Source organism: Manis javanica, chromosome 16 (genome assembly GCF_040802235.1).
Source record: "Manis javanica isolate MJ-LG chromosome 16, MJ_LKY, whole genome shotgun sequence".
NCBI lineage: Eukaryota > Metazoa > Chordata > Mammalia > Pholidota > Manidae > Manis > Manis javanica.
In genome coordinates this window covers 27,804,390-27,828,196 of record NC_133171.1, presented here as the reverse complement: position 1 = coordinate 27,828,196, position 23,807 = coordinate 27,804,390, and the positions used below count along the sequence as shown (strand labels likewise).

The 23,807-nt window shown below is 42.5% G+C and overlaps 1 protein-coding gene across 3 annotated transcripts in view; it reads left to right on the top strand.

Annotated features, from left to right (window-relative positions):
- The window catches only part of ADGRB3 (adhesion G protein-coupled receptor B3), a 654,669-nt gene that overhangs the window by 549,483 nt on the left and 81,379 nt on the right, over positions 1-23,807 (top strand). The window lies entirely within an intron of this gene.

The following is a 23,807-nucleotide window of genomic DNA, read 5'->3' as shown; positions in this document are numbered from 1 at the left end:
ACCGTTAAAGTCAAGGACTCTGGCCTTAGGCTGCTTGGTTTTGAATCCTGGCTCCAGCACTTCTTAGCTGTGTGTTTTAACCTCCTTGCACCCCTGTACTCCCTCTACAGCCACTTTATCTATATTCTGGGAATAATGACATCTACCTCATGTTAATGTTGCAGAGATTAAATGAGTTCATCCGCGCAAAGCGCTCACAAGGGTGTGTGACGCACAGTAAGTGCCAAGGAAGGGTTTGCTCTACTTTCTTGGGAGTAAAGAAGTTGTTTAAATCGATCTCTCTAATCCCAAGAACCCAGCCTACTGACGGGCACATCGTATGAGGATCTAACCTAGTTCTCTCCTTCTCAAAGACAAAGCTACCTGTTGGTCCAAACAGCCAATACCCCAGGCAGGCTGAAATGGCAAAAGAAAATTGTGTTTCTGTAACTACCAAAAAAAAAAGTGTGAGAAGCATAATGGAAAACAAAGAAAAAAAAACAAGTTCTCTGTAACAGGAAAAAGAATCTCAGTGGGATCTCCTTTCCATCAAACTCAAATGTCCTAGTCACCAGTCTTTCAGAATCCCCTCCCCTGAAGTACAGCAGCCAGCCAATTAATTAGAATGAAAGCTTAGTCAAAAGGACAATGCTACCTGGAGAACGAAGCAATTCAGTGGGCCTCGCAGCGTTCAATTAAGCCAGAGACCAAGGAACAGCTTTGTTTGGTAATTTAGAGCATACATTTCCACTGAAGCATGTTTTCTGATTCAGGTCTTCTCTATGGCTGCTTTGCTGCTGGTCCGATGTGTTCTGCAGGGGAGGGGAGAACAGCATGCCCTGCCCACACAGAGGGTACCGCCAGGCTCTTGCCCACGTTTATTAGGGAATTTGAGCCTGCCTTCTGACACAAATTGGGATTCATGCAACATTACTCACTTTGCAGGAAACATTCCATACAGTAAGTGGGAGACCAGAGGAGGGAAGCCTGTGGTGGTGGGAGAGCTTCCCACAGTTTGGCACCCTGCTGCTTGTGGAAGCCTAGCATCCAAAGAGCTGCACCCCCATTTAGAGCAGCTGCCCCTCTGCAAACCCTAGAGACCTGCCTCAGAGGGGGGAGGAGGGTCTAACCCTCAGGAAAGCGTTCAGTCTGTCTGCACCTGAGCCCCTCGGCTTGTACTCCCAGGTTCTCCTAGACCCGGATGCCCCTGGTACTGCCAGAACTGCTCTGGAGTAGAGCAGGGCCCGTCCTGCTGAGGTCCAGGGAAGGTTAGATAGGCAAGGCCATGAAGAAGGGCTCATTGGGGGAGAATCCACTCTTTTAGGCAAATACAAAAGCCTTAATCTGTGTTGGGTGCCAATTGCAACTACATAATGAGTAGCTAAGACACAGGGTGAAATGCATTAAATGTAGCATAGCACATCATATGCCTAGAGGAAAAAGTAGATTCCCTGGTGGCCAGGCTAAGCTAGCTTCCTTAAGAATGTCTTGGCCTCCTAATTCTGATGTGTTCACGGGGAGACAAGCAGAGCGTCAGCCGGGGATCCCTCAGCGTGTGCTGACTAGTATGTGAGGCTCACCTGGGAGAAAGTCACATGGTGCTTCTACCACAAGGCCCTCCCTCCCTGTGGACCCAGGGTAAGATGGAAACCTCTTTCCCAGTTCCCAGGGGTCTGGCTTCTACCTCGTACCAAATTTTCTCAAGAGAAAGGGCACCAAATGAGAATCATTTGGCAAAGGGGATAAATATCAGGAAGGGAACATGTGATTTAAGAAGTGGCTTACAGGGATAGAGAGGCTCAAAATCTCTGCCCTAATCTAAATTAGTCATGGGGGTGAAAGTACAGCATAGAGAATATAGTCAGTAGTTCTGTAACATCTTTCTATATTGATATATAGTAACTACACTAGTTGGGGTGAGCATTTAATGATGTACATAACTGTTGAATCACTGTTATATACTTGAAACCAATATAATGATTGGTAGCAAATACACTTCAATTTAAAAAATCAAAAAAATAAAAGTAAAATAGAATAGCGGCTCACATGGAAACCCACCCACTGTTTGAGAAGCCATGATTTGCTTGATATTTTTTTCCCAGAGCTACATGGTGAGATGGGCTTTCTGGCTCTAAAAGGATAATAAACACCAAAAGAAAAGAGCAATAAAATATATCCCAACCAATATAGAGCCACGAGTTCATGAAATTTTATTTTTAAAAGGTGTTTTAATGAAAGCAGTGAAGAGTCTGAATACTTTTGTAAAAAGTGAACTGAAATGGATCAAGGCCAATCTATATAGGTATTAAGATTCTTCAGAACTTGATTTTCTTTTTAAGCCTCAGTTTCAAAAAGGACTTGAAGGGCTTAAATCAGAATTAGGATAAAGAGTTTTCTGTTTATTTTCGTTTTGTTTTGTTTTTTGTCAGAGAGAACAGGTGGGAGGGTGAAAAACATATAAAAGGAGTAGTAATGGGATTACTGAGGTTTAAACTCAGCAATATTTATTGGGTAACCATAAGCTGCATAGAACTAAATCTGTCTCTATGAAGCGGGAGCTTAGCAAGTAAGATATTATATTAATAGTTCTCAGTAAGTTAGGTACTATGTATGAGAGATGAAAATGAGCATAGCACAAGTCCTGCCCTCACGTACTTTAAAACAGAGAGTCCTCTCGCCATTCAAAGTGCTGTAGGAACCTGAAAGCTATGAGGTCCAGGTGAAACCCTCTGAGAGCACAAGGAGAGAGGGAAGTGTGGATCAAGGGCATGTGAGCCAGCACCGGAAGGGTGGATGGAAAAGAAGGGCATAGGGACGGACTAATGTGGTAAACATGCAGAGGAGGAAAGTAAGGCAAGAATCCTGCTAACAGTGGCTGTTAGCAGACGGTGGCTGCTCCAAACACGGGATGTCAGACGTGGATTAAAGAGAGAGGAGCCTGGGAAAATAATTGGAACTTTATTCCTTTGGTAATTGCCAGGAGGCCTGGGAGATATATTAAAAGATATTTGTTTTTGCTTCTGTTTTGTAACAGGGTAGTGACACAATTAGCAAATGTTTAGAGCAGGAGATTAGATTGTAATGAAAATCGAGTAAGACTGATACACCAGTGACACCCCGGAGAGCAGCCCAGCCCAGGGGCGTGCAGACAGTTCCATGCTTCCCCCTTTTCCGCGGGAGTTGGAGAGCAGCGCCCTGCCATCCAGCTGATGGTCTGATGGTTGCCGAGGCTTTTGGAGCCGTCCTCCCACTCTTGGTCAAAAGGGAGGCTGGACTTCTCCATCTCACTAGGCAAGAACTCCTTGAGAAGTGGGACATTATATGGGTTTTCTGTGGCGGAACCTACATTCAGATCGTGGCTGTGCGATTTGGGCAAGTTACCCAATCTCTTCACACATGAGTTTTCTTCTGTTGTATGGGAAGTCTAGGACATTGGTTGGTGTATGGTAAAAGGACAATAGCTGGTAGCTATGATTACAAATAGGCATCGTGAACAGTAAATTCACTTTGGGTCCCTGAATATTTTTTCCAGTAAACCAATGTGTGCTCTACTGCATTTGATATACAGTCAAAGAGATTCACAGGTACTCTGAAGAAGTCTCAGCCCAGGTGGGTAAGGCTGTCACATTGTGAACTGTCACATCGCTAGACTACCAAGTATGTTTGGGCAGCGTGGTGTTGACTCAAGGGCTGAGCTTTGCACACATTCCCAGTTGAAATACTGCAGCATGAGACACTTACTATATAGTCTGTAAGCCCTTCCCTGAAATGAAAAAAATACAAAAATACAAAATGGGTGACCCATGGGCTGTGGTGGATTCCACAAAATGGGCTCTGGAATGTTGCCCCTTTCTTTTACCCAAAATCACTTCTGACACTGTCACAGGGAGGTGATGAAGAAGCTTTAATCCACCTTGTGTCTGAGATTTATATTTGGAGGCTTGTCAGAAGCAGAGTAAAACTGAACGTCTATCACCATTCATCCCACCTGCCGATGCTGGCCTGAAGCAGAATCGTGAGGTTCTCTTTGTTGACCCCCCATCCTCCTGCTTACCCTTCATCTCTTCTCCCTGGCGCACCACCTTCGTGCGTATACTTTGTCATCATATTTTTTCTACTATATTTGTGGTCCAGCTTTCCCCTGGACTCAACCAGGCAGTGAAAACAATTGATCCCTGTTGTGTTCTTGGTAAAGGTCAGAGACTAGAATCGTATCAGCTGCCTTGATCTGCTTGACTGCCAGCTTTGTGATTCCTATCCTGGCACCTTGAGAAGGCTGCAAACTGTCAGAATTAAGACTGTAAGCTTGGCCAGGCATTCAACGGAGACCTGACAGCTCTCACATGAAATTGGTCAAGGAGCCCTAGTTATTGCTTTTCAACATCTGGCCCTTTCTCTGAATCTAAAAAGAATAGAAATGCAAATTGAAGCAGGAACTTCTTTCTCTGGACATGGTGTGTCTTGCTCTCAGAAGTAACTTGGTTTTTTTTAGATTTACATGAACATTTCCACTTAGCCTGACAGTTGACTAAAGAGGCTTCCTGAACTGTCTACTCACTGGTATGTCACCAGTCTTTCCTGTGCTCCCATTTAACCTTCATTAAAAACATGGAGAAAAGAAAAGAATGATCATTATAATGGCTTCATGGTAGGTACAGAAAATCAGCAGTGGGGGGTTGAGAACTATAGAAAAACATTCAGGAAAGAAAATAAAGGTTGCATCTAACAAGTGAAGTTGTCAAGAAATACAGAAAAAGCATTAAGAGCACAGTTATTCATCGTAAATGAAAAAATGATTAAAGTTGACAATAAGAAAACCCCACATAACACCTTTGGGGAGTAGTAAGATGCTCAAAGAAAGCTTTCCAATTTATGGGTTCTCACTTTGGACTTGTTTGCCCAAGGGGCATAAGTGTTAAAATAATCCGTGGGGACTGAGAAAGTTGTACTAGTTCCCAATATTAAGCAGTGTAAGGAGAGAACTTCTGCCAAAGGCAGCAGAAATGACTTTGCTCCTAGGTAGTGAGGAGTTTGGAAGAGAACATAAACTAGCTTGTGAGCCTGCCTCGTGAGAAGTTCATTCATTGTGTAGTGCCCCTTACCTCTGGTTCCCTAGCCTGCCTCCCTGTAAGCCTCACAGTTGCATCTCCTTCCAAAACAGCCTCCCCCCAATTCACATGCTCATCTTCTTAGACTGTATTTTCATTGGGACCATCCCCACCTCAAGAACTGCTGGCAGCAGGCATTCGGGCATCTGGTCTACTTTGATATTCCGCGTTATCTCTGCATCCCTGACACCTGCCCATCATGGCTCCGACTCTTCCCCACGCTTACCTTCTGTGTGGGTCTGGCCTTGCTTCATACCCATTGCCTCTGGGCAGACGCTAGCTGACTTCCTCCATCAACATAGGTCTGCCCAGGTTTCGGTCGGGCAAGAGCTTTGCTTTAATGAAAAGCTGCCCTGGTTCCAGGAGGCAAAGGATGGTGACCTGCCTCCTTATACAGCTTCTGCCCCAACTCGGTCTCACTTCTGAAGCTTGGGCTCCCCTGGGGCCTCAGCCCCACTCGTGTTCCAATCCCGCTCCACAGAACGGGCTGCTGGGGAAGGGGTGCGGTCGGGGCACAAAAATAAAAAACAAGAATGATTGGCCCGGGAAAAGGCTGACATTAGCTCACTTTTCCTGACAGTCTTCATTCTTAGTCATTCTTTTTATTGCCCCCTGGTTTTAGAATCCTTCTAGAAATATATTCTTTGTGTCTAAACCTTGTGTTTTCCCATCTCTCTCATAACATTTGCTTGATCTCTCTCTCCCTCATCTGATGTGCACTTTCTTCCCTTCTCATAATCCTTTACTCTGATGTTTTCCCCTCCTGCTTATCCATCCTACTTTCTCCCCAATTGACTCTGGAGCCTCTTGCTTCCTACTTTTAAGTGCTCGCCCCTGACTGCAGTGTAGGAGCCCCAAATTATAAAGGAGATGCTACCTAGCTGTCCTTCGTAATTGCCATGTCACCGAAGGCTGTGTGTGCCAGACATCCCAGGCGCAGTGCAGTCAGACTGTCAGGTGAGGCTGGAACGCGCTGCGCATGCGCAGGTGCAGAGGACGGCCTGCCCAGCAGTGGCTGGATCCGAGTAGAGGATGAAGCTGTTGCCATCTCAGGTGTTAGACGAGGGAGAAACTGTGCTGGCATTTTTGTTTTTTGCTTTTTTTAACTGGAAACATGCATAAATATTGTGTTTAAAAAGCCCCCATGTTTAGATTTACCATGGAACCCATTTAATTTTTGGTTAGGAGCAGCTTATTTGTAAGGAGAGAGATTCAAAATTCGAATTTATAAAAAAAAAAGACAGGTAGAATCAAATTGTTGTAACATCTTTATGTTCTTTTGAGTAATTGAATTATTATATAATACCTGCACTATTAAATATATAGCATGTTAGTGATACATGATAATAATAGTATTATGTAGTAATAGTGATGCATATTAAATATATAGCATGTTAGTGAACCATGATAACCTCTCTGGTGAGGTCAACGTTAGTGGGACTATTTTCTTTAATCTTTATCAAGTCCCTGGAACGCACAAAGTTCTGTAGAGTTCTGTCAAACCATTTTATTTCCTATGAACAACTGTTTCAAAGTCTGCAGCTCTAGATGTCCTATACCTACATCCTATGGTTTGTTCATACATTTGTTCATGATACGTGAACATAGATTGCTCTAAAGGAAAAATCAAAATACTTTGAAAGCTGTAGTTTGAGCATGTGCGTGTGTGGTGTGTACGGCGTGTGGCATGTGGGGGATGAGCGTGCTTTGCACCCCCTTTAAGGTCATGCTGCTTGTTTTCAATCCCGTGGTCACTCTGTGCCTGTGTGTCAGCACGTATCGGATGACTGTCAAGAGAGAAGGGGGTCCCTCCGTGAATTAAGGTTTCCTCTGGGTTGAGAGAGTAATGGGAAAACTTTTAACTTGTGGATTCTGTTTAAAAAATGAAATATATCATGTCGTGCTCAGCCCGCTTCTTCTGGAAGAAGTACTGTCGCAGGGAAGGAAAGCCAGCCTGTCAGAAGCAGCACCAGGACAGGCTCCTTGACAGATGCTGATTCACTGGAACTTCACACCCACCGGCAGTATGACTGTCCCCTCCTTTACTCTTGAGGAAACTGAGGCTCAGGAAGGTCAAGATAGCAGAGATACTATGGGAGGGAGTCAGGATGCAAAACCAGCTCTCCTAGACTCGTAAATCCCGTAGTCTCATTATGCACATCTCTGATCGGACCTTGTCTCAATTTCTCCTCTAATAAACCAGATTGCTCTTGTGTCTGAAAGTGATCTGTATGATTGCATGAATTTCTATTTAAATCTTCTCTATAACTGAGAAATTCCAGTTACTAGGTGATACCTCCAGGAGTCAATGCAGAAATTCTTATTTTCTATTGTTCAGGGAGTGTTACTGTGAAATACACAGGAACTTTCAGAAACCTGCCTTTTAAAAAAAGGTGGAGATTTGAATTCTCAGTGTGTTGTGTTATTTCGGTGGCTGAACCTCGCAGTAGCAATAAAACTTGGTTTCTGATGGTACCTTTTGTGTTGCAATGGAAACAGTTTTCCTTCCCTCAAGTTCACTGCTTACCATTCTCTAGCAACGGAAATGAAATTCCACTCAGATCTTTTAACGTTGTTACGTCTTGATAGATAGGTTTGAGGTTCAGCAACACAATGGCAGTTCTTGCAGCTGTGTCCCCCTAAGGGAGTCATTAGCTTAAACAGTGGTGTACTTTCTGGGCAAGGGGTTGGTTTTAGCTTTCCCAGTGTGGTTGTTTATTTATTTGTTTTTAATTAAAGACCTTACCTTCAGGTCTGCTGCACAATTTCTGTTGACAATAATGGCACTCTATATGGGCAATGACGGAAAAAAGAATTTCTTTCACATTAATTTTCTTTATATGTCAAGGTGGCATTATTGGTACAAACAGAACCAACTCCCATTCTGAGGAGCACAGTCCCACTTTGTACTTACTGCACATTTCATTGTCTGTAACATTCCATTTGTATGCACACCCCAGCACCCCAACGTGTAAGGTCTGCCCATCTTATGTGTAGCCCCTTGGTGGTCTATCTGCATCCCCACCCACTCCCCCCACACGCCACTGTGAAAAAGAAAGGAAAAGACAGTCAGCTAATGAAATACGAAAATAATTGGCGAGGAGCACCCACTGCCTGAGGCTCACTGGTCACCCCAGAACAGTGCGGAGCTGACCTTTTGAGACAGAGTCGTTTTCACCCCAAGGGAGTAGCAGTAATGGTGTGAATTTTGGACCTGTCACGAGGCAGGCAGCGCAGCACAGAAAAAAAGAGGTCATTCTGGAGTGTTAGAGTCTAAAGCTGCTTCTCCGTCACTCCTCAGAGAAAGCTACCTGTGCGTGACCTCCGCATACCAGAGGCGCGCCTACAACGTCCCCTCGCTGGAAATGGCGCTGGCCTCACAAAAGGCCCAGTTTGTCCAAGAACGGGTCTTATCCGAGGCCTTATATTGTGCCCCAGACTTCTCTTTGTTACCACATCTCTTGCCCTTCCAGCCACGCAGTACCACCTTGTTTTATGCCTCACTGACATTTGCGTGTCACAGGGCACCAAAGGGAAGTTCAGCTGGGTGAGCGTGAAGGTGACAAACTGGGCCTGGGGCATTCGGTCTGCAGCAAATGAAGGTGGGCTTTCTGTCCCCATCAGCATACCTGGCCATGCAGTATCACCTCCGCTGCAAATAGGGGCCGAGCCAGCCAGAGCCAGTAGAGCAATCTCTCTGGCTTCATCTGTCCTGTTGCCATCATTTCCATCCCTGACTACGTGCACTGCGTCCTGCTGCTCTCGTTGGCGGATGTGTCACACAGTCGGCAGCGGCAGCGATGTGCCATTGCATGTGGCCTTTAGAGCGTCACCTCACCTTCCTGGAAGTGCGCACAGCCTCACAGCTGTGAGGAAAGAAGCCTGTGAAAAACCCCACCAACACCCTTAGGGGATGCTTTCCTTTACACTTAGGGGATGCTTTCCTTTACATTGGTGGCTGATGCACACGCACCTCAGGCCCAGAATGGTGGCTGGTCTTGCCTCGAGTAAATGATTTCAGGCCCAGTTGCTAAACGGAGGATTCGTTGTGCTGAATATTATCAGAATGAAAGGGGAGTGGTGGGAAAGGGTTGAGTCATCCTCATGATCAGCATAACTGAGTGATTATAGACCCTTTCCCAGGAGGAAATCGGACAGTAACCAGCCATTGAAATATAAAATAGAATCCTGAAGAAGCCTGGCACAGGATCTGGGCTTTGTAGCTAAGAATAGCAAGGTTAATTACAGATGGGAGGGAGAGAAACAGGAAAGTAGCAATTGCACGCATGGAGCACAAGTTGCTGCCACAGTGGTTCTAAAATAATTAGTAACAAGGGCTGATGGTGGAGTTGTCAACACATTAACCCTTGAAGGCTGGAGGTAGGAGAGGATGAGAGAGAAAAGAGATGGACACACCAACACCCCAAGCACAGGTCTCTTGTGATTTCAGTTCAAGTTCTTCCACCGCTGCCATGGAGGGTAACTGCTTATTAACTAGAGTCAGATTCTAAGTCTCTAATTGTATTTGTCAATATATGACTACTCCTCCTTAAATTCAAACTGTATGATATTCAAACATACTTACACAATTCTATCTCATTATTATTCTCTGACAAGCATGAAATGCTATTATAAAAGCAGATATTTCAAACACATAAGTAAATAAACTTCATAGTAAAAGTCTAAACAAACCCTAGACAATGAATTTTCTAGCCATATGAATCTACCATGTGTAAGTGTCCCAGAAAAAATCTTATGAACGACTTAAGGAAATACTGTGTTTTTTTAAAGATATACTGAAGTTTAAATTAACCTGAAAATATCTAAAACAAGTGCATAATGAGGTTGACCCTTATTCAAAATAAGTGTTCTAAAAATGTAGTACTTTTCCCTTATGGCAATTTCAAGCCAAAGTTTATGTCTTCCCCAGAATGATAGCTGATATTTCATGTATGTTCAGCTTTCACTGGTAGCCATACCTGATTGTGTAGACGGCAGAATTTTGGCTGGAGCATTAAGATTAGCAGTGAGGAATAAAATATTAAACACTGGGGAAATGGGTTTCTAAAGGAAGCTTTATCATCCTCTTCTTAATACTTCCTTCATTAATTTTGGTGAGAATATCTTCATTTGCTTTTCTGGAAAAGAGAAATGAGGGCTATTTTAAGGTACATGCCCCCCTCGGATAAGCCCCAGAATCCCGTCAGCGCTCACCTCATTGCGACTATGATTATTATCACCATTGTTACCATTAAACATTGCTTGAACATCTGCTAGATGACAAGCATGTGCTAGAGTTTCTACCTGCATGATTTATAACCTATAACTCTGTAGGCAAATAGGATCCCTGTATGAAAGAGGAGACAACTAAGGCCAAAGGAACTTCATCATTTCACTGAAAGGTATACAAAAACCATTAATAAGCTGCAGAATTGGGATTCACAGGCAGAAGTCATAGTTTTTCCAAAATACCCTGCTGCTTATTTAAATTCTTCCTAATCGTTATTATGAATCTCACCTTCTTTAATACCATTAGCATTAGGTAATTCCATTTATTTTTCGTATGCAGAGTGGAGTTACTCATAACAGCATTTTCTGTATTCCTCAACCTAAAGCCCAGTTACAGAAGCTACCCAACTTTGTATATAGTGTGGTTTCTTCAACAATGAGGTGAGCCTGTTGCAGCCCCTAGTCCCATGGCAAACATTTCCTAGAGATAGAGGATGAACAATTATTATTAAGAAGTATAATGAAAGTTTGCAGTTTGCCCCTAGACCACCCCAATTCAACTTCCCTTATTGGAAAACTATGGATATAAAGACTAAGTCGTAGTAAGCGCCCTCTGCTCCTGGACAGTTTCAGAACCAGATCATGTGCAGTAGACTCCCCTTATCTGCACGGCCTGTGGTCCAGGACCCCCAGGGGATGCTTGAAGCCACGGACAGGACCGAACCCTATACTCCCTGTGTTTCTTTCTTATACACACATACCTATGATAACGTTTAATTGACAAATTAGGCACACTAAGAGATTAGCAACAATAATAATAAAATAGAATTATAACAATATGGTATAATAAAAATAATGTGAATGTGGTCTCCCACTTTATGTCTCAGAATAGCTTATTGCATTGTTCTTGCCCTTCTTGTGATGTTATGAGCTGGTTCAATGGCTACGTGATGAGATGAGGCGAGGTGAATGGCGCAGGCATGGTAACATAGTGCTAGGCGACTGGTGGCCTCCTGATAGTTCGCCAGAAGGAGGAGGATCTGCTTCCCGGTCGGCAGCTGACTGGGTGATTGAAACCTCAGATGCAGGGGGAACACTGCAGTCTGTAACAGTGCATTGGTTGGTTTGTTCCGTGTGGCGTCCTTTGTCTGCCCTTACTGCCGTTCCCTGCCCCTCTCTCTGCTCTGCTTTGCTCCAGGTCTTAGGGAACTATATTGTCAGACTCCACCCCTTCCTAGCGTCTGGGTAGGTTTCAGCAATAGGCTGCTTTGGAGGAAGACTGGAGAGAGGAGGTGGTGAGAAATCAGGTTATTTCTCCGCTTACCGCGGCTGTGCCTCCTCTGTGATTGTGGTTTCCGTTGGACTGTTCCGTTTCCCGCTGCCAGCCCCCACCGGAGGGCTCCCGCCAGCGGGTTTGGCCAGCCTGTCCCAGCATTTGCAGGTCTTAGAGGGAGGGTTCAAAAGGAGGCCCACACATCTATGTCCAATAGTTAAGAGTTATAAATCAAACATGAGCTGTTGTTTTCCATATTTCTACTTTGACAAAATGGTAATTTTTTAAAAAGCAAAATAAATATACTTCCTTGGGAATCCGCAGGATAATCACCCATTTTCTCTTGCTCTTCAGGTGGAGCCTCTTAACTTCTGCAATCAGGGCTTAGCTACTCACCCAGCTGTCTTCCTTCCTCTTCCCCAGTGTCTGGGAACTGTGAGGATCCTAGGAATAGGAATACCGAGACATTTTGCTGACTCCAGCCACTCTGAACCAAGAATTCTCTGTTCCCAGATGCTCCCAATCCCCCAGCTTAGTTGATGTGACCCTTTAAATTCCTTAAAAGAACCTGAAACTAGAAGGCCAGGTTCAAACTGAGAACTCTCAGGCCCCAGACTGACAGCGCCCCCATCCTCTTTTCCTCTCGGCCCCGGTCCACAGGGAGGAGCTGTGGGTGCCCACACTCAGACACTCCGGGCCGCACCCAAGCTCTCTTCCACTCTTACCTGCCCCCTTTTGCAAATAACTACCTCCTCTCGGCCACCTCTTGGCTCTAGGGATCTGTGCTGCCCACAGAGGATGGGCCCAGGAAAATGGCCCGTTCGGGCCCTGGAGACAGGCTTCGTCCAACAGGATAGGGAAGGCCAAGGACCTATGCCTCTGTCCCTGGAGCATGGTCTGAAAGAGGGCAGGGCATGGGGTCTGATGTCCCCTTGACTCAGAGGTTTCTTCTCTCTGGAAGGAAAGTTCTTCCCAGCCAGGGAGGCACAGAGTGAGGCCTTCTAAAGTGGAGGGCCCAGAGCAGGGTTTGCCCTTGCCCAGGTATAAGGGTACCACCAAGTTCGGGGACCCCCCAAGGATGGTGGTGGTGGCATCTGCCCAGAGCACTGCTCTTTGGGTTGTGTCACTGGCCCCTGCCCATCTCCTCAACTCTGCGCCCCCCGTTTAACCAATTTCCTGTGTCAAATCCCCTCTGCTAGAAACACCTAGAAAGGGTTCAGTTTTCCCGACTGCGCCCTTGTTGACACAGTTCCTTTAAAAACTTTTTAATTGGAGAGGAAGTAGGACAGATAAGCAGGAGCGGAAAACATGAAAGTAAAGGATTATGAGAAGGGAAGAAAACAGCAAATCAGAGGGAAAGAGAGATTAAGCAAATGTTACGAGAGAGACGGGAAAACACAAGGTTTGGAAAGGAAGACTACATTTCTAAAAGGATTCTAGAACAAGGGGCAACGAGAAAGAAGGATTAGAATGAAGACTGTCAGGAAAAGTGAGCTAATGCCAGCCTTTTCCCAGGCCAATCATCCCTGTTTTTTACTTTGGGCCCCGACTGCACCCCCTTCCCCAGCAGCCTGTTTTGTGGAGCGGGATTGGAACACGAGTGGGGCCGAGGCACCACCAGGGGAGCCCAAGCTTCAGAAGTGAGACCGAGTTGGGGCAGAAGCCGTATAAGGAGGCAGGTCACCGTCCTTTGCCTCCTGGAACCAGGGCAGCTTTTCATTAAAGCAAAGCTCTTGCCCAACCGAAACCTGGGTAGACCTATGTTGATGGCAGAACTCAGCTGGCGTCTGCCCAGATGACAGCGATATTGTCTGTGCACAGTGACCGTTCTGTGCATTCATGTAAACTAAAGAGAATAGACCCCATTGCAAAGATGCATGCAGAGGTAGAAAGTGTTTTCTGAGCATCTAAATCTTTACTGAACACATGCACATTTTGTAAGTTTTTATTTCAAAAGGCATCATATATTTAGCTGTACCTAAATTTGCATGTGGAGCTACAAGGTAAATAGGACAGATGGAGAAAAATAGAAGTGGAATATTTCGACATACCAGGCAGAGGGGCAGGAGAGCGATAGTGATTCGACTGAATGCTGTCTCCTGCCTAATATAGAGCCTTGGCCGGCAAGCTGCAGCCCTTGAGCGCTGCAATCCGCTCCGACACTTCCCACATTGGCTTTCTCACGTGTCTTTCTACTAGAGCCGCGCACTGCTCGCTCTTAAAATAAGACTTACACATATGGTACTTATATAATGAAGATAAAACCTGTGCAGGAGGGGCTGCAAATGTTCCCCTTGGGTCTCCTGATAATGCTTCAGGAGAGATACCGCCTCGGTTACATAATGATTCAATTCCTAGGTGACTGGTTTTGTTTTTTTCCTGGAAGGCATAAGATTTTGACCTATATCCGATTTCTCATTTTTGCCTCTGTTTTTTAACTAATGAATAAGATTTCTTGTTTCCTGATAAAGTCCCGATTTTGGTGCTGTAACTTACATTGTATGTCCTGTCCATTCCTGTCCATTCCTCACTGAAATGAAATGTAATTACTGAGAAAAATCAAGGATCTGTTTGGTGATGTTGCGTCGCCTCTGCTCTGACCCACTGCTGTCGCTCTCACTGATGCTGCAGACACGGCCAAGCTTTGGCAAAAAAGGAGAAAAGGGAAGTAATCAGCTTTCCTGCCTGAGTTACTAAATACTACATCCAGTTTTCAATTATCCATGTCAGTCGGTACAAGGATCTTTGAAATCAACATCTAATCTGTAAATAAGAAAGTAGCAACAGGAACAGAACAGGGCGAGGCTTCATCTGGTCGCTGGTAACCCTCCGTTCCTGTATTTTTTAGTCGGGATTTCTGCGGTGGTCATCATACTACCTCCCAGTTGAGAACCACATCAGGTCTTAGGTCTGGATCGTCCGGTACAGCTGGATTGAGGAACTCGGCTCTCATTTGCAGGGGGATGGGCGTCCTGTGTGTCTTGACCCCCCTGCCGCTGCCCAGCTTCGAACTGAACTTCCTTCCCAGACAGCGCAGAAAGGGCCGCAGGAGAACCTGAGGCTTCTCACCAGAGTGCCAGGCAGCCTGGTGTATCAAGGGGAGAGTGGGCAGATGCTTCAAAGGCTGAGAAAAAGGGCACGCTACCTGAGAACAATCATCTTCACACCCTAAAGCCACCCAGGAGAGAGTGTGCGTGACTTCAGGTGTCCCTGTGATTTACTCGCCCATCCTGGGAGAAGATGCTGCCTCATGCAAACACCCATGGGGGGACGGGGAGAATGAGAGCGGGGACAGAGTCCCTCTAACGCTTGCACTGGGTCTGTTAAACAGATTTGAAGTCTTCTACCTGTACTTTTGACAGTAGCTAGGCCATTTTTAATGGAGTCAAAGAAAGAAATTTTGACTGCAAACTATTCAATCAACCACAATGCCATGAAGAGTTGATTGTTTATATTTATTGTCTCTCGTTTGTTCTGTTCCAAATGCAGTCATAGCCGCCTCCTTCACACATGGGGGCCAGACGAGAATAACCCTATGAATCAGCAAATATTGTTGGCATTTTGGGGGAAAATCTGAGAATGTGTTTCCTACTTGCTGGACTAGTAACATCATGGCCACATATGCAGAGTGGTTTATAATGTCTTCCAGCTCCTCTGAGTAGTCGTGTTACCCTCATTGCTTCTGATGCATTTAAGCCAGACAATAAATTGTGCTTTGCTGGTGACTCCCACCAAACGTGGAACATGTCACCATAATATCCATATTAATTAAGTTGATGAATGTCCAAAGTGAAGATAGCATTATTATTGTTCACAGCTGTAGTAAGTACAATTGACAGAATTGCACTCCAAATTTCAAGGAATTAATAAACCCACAAAGGTTAATCATGGTGTAAATAACCAGTATGGATGGTTGTTTTCTATAATAAGAGACTCAGCAATGTTTCCAAGCTCATCATTATTTACTCACTTAGTTGATTTTTGCTTGCTTTTCCCATTTCTCCCATGTCCCAAATGCATATTTCAGAATATGCAATATTTTGTAAGCATTAATATGAATTGATGTCTTCCATAGAAGCAACTAGAGCCCTACCCATGTCAGAGGACTAGGAGACAGAGTATCTTTCAGCTCAAGGAATGTTGCAGCACAGGAGGTGAGGGAAATGTCTTATCTGAAAGTTACTCCATATAAAGAAAACAGTCATGTTCTCACTTGAGTTCTTCAGAAACAGATGGCCACTGTCTTTATAATAAAAATAATTCTCCTGACTTACCAAGCTTTCATTTCAGAATACATTCCCTTGAATTATATCATGTTGCCGTTCCTATGAGGGAGACAGAAACCAAGACATGACGCTTCATGAAACCCTCAGCAGAAAAAGGCAGAGCCCAGCCTCTGGACCTGTCATTCCCTCCACGGGGGCTCATGCTAGACTCTGCTAGGATGGCGACTGATCCATTTACGGACATTGTACTTCTCTGTGAAAATTTGCTACTGCCTTTTAAAAGGATGCTCTCAGGATATCAAGTGCATGTCTACAGGGTAAAATCAGACTTTGGTTATATCATAGGCTCATGTTACCGCCTTACCACATTGAAACAGCATTTGGCCTGACTCCCATCTTCCCCAGACTTCCACTCGGGGGTGAGCACAGCCTAATTGATGCACAACTGCACAGTGACATCAACAGGGGAAAATGTAAGAGCTCTCTCAGCAGCGTTTGGCCCTTGGAATTGTGTTGCAGTGGTGATGGTGGCGGGCATGGCGGTTTCCAGTGGAGACTGTCCGTGTGTGAAGTCAACAGGGCCAGTGTTTACCAGCCCGATAAATACTAAGGAAATGCCACTCTGTCAACTACTTCCTGCTTTCCATTAATTCCATACCACAGACCACTTAGAAAAGCTTACAGAAACTTCTACCTTGAGAAAATATGCTTTTGAGAGTGCTTTCTGAGGTTAAGCTACTTGAAGAATTCTCATTTCCTATCAGGAAGACAGGTTTCTCACACTACACTGTTTTCCTTCTCACGAAGTTTTGGCCTTTATTCATCTCCTGTCCTGTGTCATTCTGTCTTTTTGGAGTCCGTCTCATTTCAAGCTTCTCTTGTTGTTGTTTTTTTCCACTCCTTTGCACTCTGTCTCCTCTCTGACACAACCATAGACATTATATTTTTAAATTGCACATAAAACTGATGTATCTCTAAAGGCCTTTTTGGTTAATGGGAAACCTGGGTAAAGCAGCCTTTATTTTCCAAGACTTTGGGGTTTGGCTTCATCATAAAATAGGACCCCATCATTAGCTTAATAATTCATGTCCTATGAGTTGTGACTTCCCTGAGCGCTGTTTCCCTCTACCTCAGAATGCTTACCCCTCCCTTATTGCCCTCTAACTCCACTGGGGCCCAACTTAGACTTTTATCTGCTTTTGCCATTTCTTTTAATGATATTATTCTGAACAAAAACTTCAACCAAGTCATAAGCTTAAAGGAAAGGAGGTTAGACATCTGTTTTCTGATTTCCAAGTTGAGCCCAATTTTTATCACACTAGGTTTATAACTGAATAGCAAATCAAGTTAAACCTGTTCATCTTGGGGTTGTTAATGTTGTAGGTTTTCTCTTCAAAAATCAGATTGAGTGAATAATTAAATCATTATAGAAAACCCCATTTATTTTTTCCAGACTTGGGATCAAAACAAAATATAATATCTGCATAAATTTATTTATATTCCATAAATTCAAATCCCTGATTTTAGGACTTCAAAAACTTGTTTAAAAAAAAAAGCAGTTAAAATGTTCTCTCCCCTCTTGGTAACATTTATTAGACTTTTCTTCCACTAGTAGTATGATTGTAGTAAAAATGAAACTACTGGATCTTAGTAAAAATGAAACTAGATCTTTTAGGTGCTGCAACTTTCTTCTGTATGTTTTAACTGTATTGATTTGGAATCTTAGCTACATTAAACTCAAACAAAAGCTATTTTTTAGGTTCTTTGGTGGTTATAGTTAGCCAGGCCTTCTATGTCAAGCTCTATGTCCTTCTGTTTCATTTTCGCCATACTGAATGCAGCAGTTAACTACAGAGAAGTCGGTAATGAATTCTATTCTTAACTCCCACTTTGATTTGACATGGTTTTGGAGGCCTATTGCTTTATTTTTCTCAGTTTATCTGCCTCTAGAGGAAGGGCAGCATTTTCAGTTTTGAAGGTATGGACTATTCTAGAATGAAAGAGTCTAGCTAGTAGCATGTTCTACAAATCTGTCATGGACCATGCATGAATTCATAGTTTTCCAAGGTTTGAGAGAAAGTCTGGAGTCATAGAAGTGCATGGAGTCCAGTGAGTCTGGATTTAAATACCAGTGTGGCTCCTTACGTTTTATGGGACCTTGAACACGTTGCTTAATCTGCATATGGTAATAATGATAATAGCAAACGATAAAACTTTCTGGAAGGACTATTGTAAATTTGAGAAATAACGCAGGTAAAACAGCACCATGCCTCACACATAGCAGCCACTCCAAACAAAACAAAAAATAAAACAAAAAGGTAGAGTTCTAATGGTCATTGAAAATATAAAAAATTATCCTAAATTATAGTTGTCCTAAATATATTTGAACTAAGGCAAAGGAACATCGCTTAATCCTGATTATTGATCACAAGTTACTGCAACTGTGATGACTTCACAAGCCACTGTTAACTCATGGTGGTTCTTATCCCAAAAATTACTTTTCTGGTTAAGAGAGTTTTGCTGATTGGCAGCATACAAGCTACTTCTCAGCTAGAAGTGTGGGATCATCCTTCATTTATGCTAAGTTGCCACCCTTCTTCTCTGAAGAAGATGCTCCTGACTCTCTTTAATCCTTTTTCTAGAACTCAGGTTAGACTGATCCCTTTCTACACTTAAGTTCTTCACAGTTACTGTGGAGCTAATTAAGATTAGTGTGTCACAAAGAAGACAGTTAATGACTCTAGCATCTTACTATGCTGATAGACAGTGACTCTATTAGAGGGAGTGAGGACTTGATCATATGGGTGAATGTTGAAACCACCGTGTTGTTTATGCGAAACGATGGTAAGATTGTATATCAGTGATACTTAAAAAAAAAAAAAAGATTAGTGAGTCAGAGTTTGTGATGGGAAGGTGGGGCAGAAAAAACAGTAAAACCAACTAGCCCACATTGAGACCAGACCTGTGGCCACGGTCACTTTGGTGGAACTCTGGCTAAATAGGCCACCTAGCTTCAGGCTCATGTAAATAATCAATGTGGGATTAAATCCTCAACCACAGAGCTTTCTCTCACTCTTCAAGTCCTAGTAGCCTATCATTGATTCTAAGTATATTGGTGGTGTTGGGATGGACATCAGTAGATACTATAAACTTTCTTTCATACCATAGAAATTTAGTGTGTCAGTGTATCGCCCAGGATAATTATAGTATTTGCATAAGCCCAGTGGTGCCTTGACATATTGTTATCCAACATAATTTACTTTTAAGAGATCACCTAATGTTTTTCTTTTGTTTTGTCTTTATCTGAAGTTTCCAGGTAGTAAGATGCTGTAGAGTCATTAGTTGTCTTCTCTGTGACACACTAATCTTAATCAGATCCACAGGAACCATGAAGAACTTAAGCGTAGAAAGGGATCAGTCTAACTTGAGTTCTAGAAAAAAGATTCCAGCCTTCAAATATAGAATATAACATGTTGCCTCTCCTCCTTTATGAAAAAATAAAGGCAGCTTTTTCTTCATGGAGTCACTAAATTGTGAACCTTTGTGCTGGGCACAGGAACATGTAGAGAAGTGAACTGGAAATAGAGCTGCTCCAAGAAGCCTACCCTCTGGGAGATGAGGCAGGCCCGTAACTGTAAATGCAGCAATGCAAAGACAAAGTGCTCAGCCATCCAGGTATTCACTCACTCATCCGCATTCATTCAGCGGCTGAGTGTTTCTATTTCTTAATGCAGGTCAGGCTCAGAGCTCATTTTGGGGGTTATAATAATGCATGGCAAACGTGTAGTAAATGAAAGCTCTCTCTGTGGTACTTCATCCTAAAGTATATGTAGGGGTCAGGGAGAGCGGACAAACAATTAAACAAGCTGTGGTGATGCAATGTGAAACACCCTAATGGTGCTTAACCAAGAGGACAGGGCCCAGCGGGGCACAGGAGGGCATATTGCAGACTTGGCCGATCAAGCAGGTTTTCCTGGAGTTCTCCGTCATGTTTGTTCCCAGTGACCTTGAGATCATAGCTTCTTATTATAGCCCCTATCACATTGCACTGCAGTCTGTAGTTTCCATGATTGCTACCCCCTTTCTTTTCCCTCTGTGTTTTTTCTCAAAACACTGTATACTTGTAAAAAATAACTACTTTTTTTTTTTGCCACCGACAACTTTCCTGTTTTCCCAATTATGCTCATACTGTAGTTTTAGAGTATTAAGTACAGTTATTGCATCCTTAGTAATTACTCCTTTTCATTGACTTGTATTTGATTCTAAAAATTTACCTTAGTGTCATTATTAAGAAATGTACCGTAGTGAAATTTTTTATGGATATAAATGCCAGGTGTTGCATTTTAAGCAAAGGTAAGAGATGTCGCCATGCTTAAGTGCTCTACAGTAAAAATAACTTGGTTTTTTAAAAAAAGTGAAATATATTCTATGGTTTTTGAACAAGTTGAATGCTGATATATCAAATGGAGGTTATGTCATAACCGTATCTCCTAGATTGCTCTTCACTTTTTCCTGACACTTCTGGAAGTTCTCTACTGACCTAGTTCCGCTTTTATTTACCGAAACTGGCAGGAATTTTTTTTCCTCATGAGCCTTCCCATGTTCTGGTTTCAAGATCTGTACTCAGCGGTACCAGAAGGCTCACATACCAAGCTGTTCTAGTTCCTTCCAGTAGCCCAGGCCAGCCGGGCATCCCCGGGAAGAACTAAGGGATGGTCCCGCCGATGGAGGAACAGTCAGAGTCTGTGGCTGCCACAAATGTTACTCTTCCCGCGCCACCAAACCCCCAATCTCAAATAAACAGGGGAGGTGGTTCAGTTGAAGTTATGAATTAAACGTAAAACTCAAGTGTAAGTTCTGGTGGCAATATCACACCCAGGAAAATGTGAAGCCCAGGGATCTTGACACACATTTGCTAGAAAAGGAGGAACAAGGTGAGAATATTGCTTATCAGTAGTTTGGATGTCTAGGCTCTGTGCTATAATATAATGATTTTAGATAATACAGTTCATTTCCAATTCAAACAGATCCACTAAGACCACTTGGTATGAAGGAAAGGAGATCAGACCCGGAATAAATCAAAAGACATGGCTTCGGGTCCTGGCTCTGCCCCTACCATGTGCCTTAGAGAAAGTCACTCGGTTTCACTGGGCATGTTTTATTCATCCATAAACTAAAAATTATGGTGATTATATTTTTCTTCCCTATTATGCATAAAGGTCAAATGAGATAATGAGTATTAAAGTACTATGTAAAACTGGCCATACTTCACAAATACCATTTATTGCTAATTGAAGGATTTAGTGATGTTGAGGAAGATATGGTTCAGAGTCTATTAAATGAAGCATAAATATTTGGATTGATTTCAGAGCTTGGCAGATTAGTATAATTTATTCCAGTGGTTTCACATATTGCATTTACTCAGGCACTAATTAATATTTTATCAATTAAGAGCATGATAATGTGTATGTGTCTTTTATATGTTGATACCAAATGTAACATTCAGGCTTAATTTTGGCTTTGAGTTACAGGAAAACCCAAAACAACAGTGTGTAAAAAGATAAGTTTATTTCATGCTCACGTAAAAGTAGGCAGCTCCATGGTCCTTACAGGTCAGGATCCATTTCCTTCTGACTTTTTTCTGCCATACTGAATTTGAAGTTTCTGCCTCACTGTCAAGATGACTGCTCCAGCTCCAGCCATCATGTAAAGATTCCATCTGACAGCAAAGTTTCCCATATCTTGCTTATCTTCCCTTGGTGAGAATTTAATCATATGACCTTAAAAGAAGGGATAGCAAATTCAGTTTTAATTCTGGAGCTCTCTGTGCCCAGGTATTATGTTTTTAAGATTCTGTCATGAGGACAAGCAGAAACAAGTATTAGGGGAGCTAGTCATCTCCACAGCAAGTGATGGAGAACTCCTCCCATTAATCACCACTAAGCAACAGTATATATTCAGGCAAAAATCCTCTTTGAAATTATTGACAACAGCTCTTCTTTTAATCTTTTCATACAACAAATATTTATTGGATAAAAATCTATTGCTAGGTTTCCCAGTAGACATAAAAAAGGAAAACAAATTCCTGAACCTTAAAGCTATGATCTATAAAAAGCAGCATAAGAATAAGCATTGCCAAGAGATAATGTAATAATACCAGAGAAAGTGATTTTTGAATTCATGGAATAAAAAAAAAAAAAGACGTATTATTCTGAGATGCAATCATTATTTGTTAAGAGTTGTGCATTAAATGGGAACCTAGAAATCTGAAAGAATGTGTATCCTCTAAAAGTGCTTCACATACTGTAAGAGAGTAGCAAATACTCTGAGACTGTAACAGAACTGAGTATGAATCATAGTCTGATTTCTCTTAGAAATATGCACTTGGCATATTTTGTATTGAATTGAATACGATGAATCGGTGCTTAGAAAAGGCAGATATTATTTATATAATATTAGCTTGATTTGAAATGATTCAGTTATTTATATAGGACTGAATCTGGCTCATTTGATTCAAGTAGTTTCTTCAGCAAAGCTCTCCTTCCTCGTGGAATCCTGGCATTAAGGCATCGTGGTCAAAGTAGGAGGACAGGTTGCTAGATGTAATTAGACTCTCTTTTTCTCTTTCCTGCCCCATTGCTGACTTCAACTACAGCCACGCCCCTCCTCAGAAAGGAAAAGTATATGGAGAAAAATAGGAGGCAAGGTTGGGGTGGGGTGAGAACGACCTTAAAATGAGGAGAATGAAATTATAGCTCTCCAGAGAAGACTGGGGACACACTTCAGCTCCTCCTCCACCCCTCTTCGCCCTGTCTCCCTCTACCTTGGGCCCAGATTTCTCTTTCTCTACACTTGTGTTTTTTACCCACTGTTAACTGCCTGTGGGTAAAAATGGAGGGAGTTTCTCAGCTCATCCACATTACTTTAAACTGTATAATTTAGAGTCATGATACAAGAATAAAAGACTATACTTAAAATATTTGGTAAGATCTATTTTTTACTTAATTGTCTTTGGGATTTTGTATCTCTTTTTCCAGTTGACACTTATAGCGGTTTCGGTTTAAAAAAAATTTTAAATATGTGAAAAAATGGTATAAAGCATGACATGTCATATTGAAAACAAAGGAGCTTAATAATGAATTTTGGCTCAACCCAGAAACATTGTTATCCAGCTGTCACCATTTATAAACAAAGTTCAAGGCTATTATTAATATAATGCTAATATTTTTAATGTTTTGAAAATAAAGTGAAATATTTTACTTCCTTTTTTCAATCAACTTTCTGCTAATCTCATATAAGCTCCAGATTTAAAAGTGATGTACTAATGTACTAATGACATTTAGTTATATTCTAAGTTGATAAAATAAATTAGGTGATTCTAGGGGGAAAAAATGTGAATTCAGAATTGGAAGTCTCCTTATCTTCTTGACCTTGTTCATTCTAGTAATTCATTCTAAATACATGCAGATGTCATACTTTCTTGTAGAAATTATTCTTATACTTACATAATTTTTTTTTATATTCTTGTGTAAAATGTTTACAAATTGCCTAATACAGGATTTTCCACTCATTGGCTCCTCCCTAAATATTTGACCTTGAATTTTTCAACAACAAACCAGTTAAGACATGGGAAAGAAAAAGATAACCTAGGGCTCGTCTGGGCTGAGCTATTCTTTCTCAATAAATGAATGTCTTCCAGAAATATTTATAGTCATTACTTATAAAAGTAATGGTACTAGAAATAGTTTGGTTTGCCATCTGTTATTTTTATCCAATGTGGACTACAGCACTCTGACCATAGTCATCTGTCCCACATGCTGAGAAATTGAGAACCTTGCCTGGTAGGGTTCCAAACTTTCCAAGGTAATTGTTTATTGAAAGACAGGAAGCAGCTTGAGACACATTTTCAGTCTTGCTTCAGAATAAGGTATTTGCTGCACTGTGATTTCAGCATTTCCTAACCCATGGATGGAAATCTTGATCTGTTCTTGG